General features: G+C 51.1%; 1 long non-coding RNA gene across 1 annotated transcript; it reads right to left on the bottom strand.

The window, feature by feature from the left end:
- Nucleotides 1–352: 352 nt before the first annotated feature.
- On the bottom strand, nt 353–1872 carry LOC126496366 (uncharacterized). The gene is made up of 2 exons (XR_007590341.1): nt 1355–1872; nt 353–1251 (listed from the first exon to the last, which is right to left on the bottom strand). It is a non-coding gene; the product is annotated as an uncharacterized lncRNA (long non-coding RNA).
- Nucleotides 1873–1878: the final 6 nt, after the last annotated feature.

The raw sequence follows: 1878 nt of genomic DNA, 5'->3' as shown, positions 1-1878 counted from the left end.
CTTTAGTCTTTCTAGCCCCCTTTTGGGGTTTTGTTTGGAGTCAGCATCTTGAGTTAGCATATTGTTAAGTAGCTAAGTGTGACCTCCAGTTCCTGGTTCTCCTGCCCCCCATCTAAGTGCTGGGAAAACAGCTCGAGTCACCAACACACTTGGCATCTTTGTTTTCTGGACTTAGTGGACTTTTTGTATTTGGAATATGTGCAGGTCTCAGTAGCCAGAGTTACAAACAACTGGATTTTCCATAAAGGCAAAACTCTCATTGCTACCTAGGTACAGTGGTCCATGTCAGCTCCAAGAGGCTAATGCAGGGAATTCCTGTCCCCCAGTAACACAGACCTTCCCGTGCACTCACTGATGGTGTATCAATTACTTTATTTTAAAAAATCCTCCCTGAGCCCAACACCTGGCTCCAGAGCTAGACTACTGTGAGAATTAAGCGCATACGTGAAAGTTAAGCAGTCAGTTCATGTTGTACAAATGGAGCCACAGTGGGCTCAGGACGCTCCGGCTGCCCTTAGTGCCGCACGAATGCCGGCGAAGAAGATAAAGTGCACACCTGTCGGCTTAGAGTCAGACTCTTGTAAACAGCGGGATGGGGTCCTGGCAGGGATTGAAGTGCTAGAGATTCACTGAGGGTCTTCATATGTGGAGTTCTCAGGTGGCTAAAGGAGGCTTGCTCCACAAACTGTCCCAGAAGTCCTAACACCTCTGCGTGTTCCCGACTCCTGATCTAGTAATACTGTGGTTAAAAATGGTTTTATAGGTTGGTGGTGGCGGCACATGCCTTTAATCCCAGGCAGTTGGATCTCTGAGTTTGAGGCTGGCCTGGTCTTCCAGATGGAATTCCAGAACAGCCAGGGCTCCATAGAAACCCTGTCTTAAGAAAAAAGTTTCTCTGAATTGTATGGTCATACTGTTGCCCATTCTACAGGGACCCACCAGCTTACTGTTAATGGGAACCACCACACCAGCCTCACAGAAGCCACTCATTCAGTCAGTCTAAAGGGAAGGGAGTGCAAGCCCATTGTGCTGGGCAGTGTCCACAAGCGGGGTTAGGCCACAGCTGCAGGAGGGCCACCTTGTCCCGGGCAGGAGACACAGGCTGTTCTGTCCGCGACTACTCTGTCCAGCGCCTGATTGACGATGTTAGGCAGGTGGTCAGTCAGCATCTTTGGGCCTATCAGGATCTTGCCAAATTCTGCTTCATGTGCCCACCTTGCTCTGTACCGGGCAGCAGAACAGCAGCCAAACCTTGAACAAAAGAGAACATGGGCTAGTGATGCTGCCCTTGAGCCGGGCTTCTGGCCACCCTCAGCGGATGAGCGTGGAGACCCACGTGACTCCCTCCACTCACCTCCCTGAACCACTCTCTTCTTCCAGGTGGATGATCCTGCCAGGTGGGTACAGAGGTGGGTATTTGGTGGGAGAATCCAGTGGGGAGTCGCTGGAGCTGTAGCCTGGGGAGCATCGAGTCAGCAGGCTCTCCTCCCCAAGAAGAGGCTGAGTCAGGGCTCTCTGGTTGGCCTCGTCCAGTTCAGTTGGAGAGTTATCAGGGTTTCCTCCAAACAGACCATACCAACAGCCGTGCAACAAGATCTTGTACTGAAAGGTGAGACCCAAGGACAATATTGGTCCTGTGCTAGGTGGCAGCCCTCAGGGTTTAGCCTGTCCTTCCACAACCACAGCTCATGAGTGAGGCTTGTGCCAAGAACCCATCGTATGTGCAGTAATAGTTAAAAAACATCATATGTGTATTTTGAAAGTTATTTTTAGTCCAGGCAGTGGTGGCGCACGCCTTTGATCCCAGCACTCTGGAGGCAGAGACAGGGATCTCTGAGTTCAAGGCCAGCCTGGTCTACAAGAGCTAGTTCCAGGACA

The sequence above is a fragment of the Alexandromys fortis genome, unplaced genomic scaffold (assembly GCF_014885135.2).
Source record: "Alexandromys fortis isolate MF-2015 unplaced genomic scaffold, M_Fortis_MF-2015_v1.1 scaffold_3268, whole genome shotgun sequence".
NCBI lineage: Eukaryota > Metazoa > Chordata > Mammalia > Rodentia > Cricetidae > Alexandromys > Alexandromys fortis.
The sequence above is the reverse complement of the archived record's forward strand: the minus strand, read 5'-3'. Positions and strand labels throughout refer to the sequence as shown.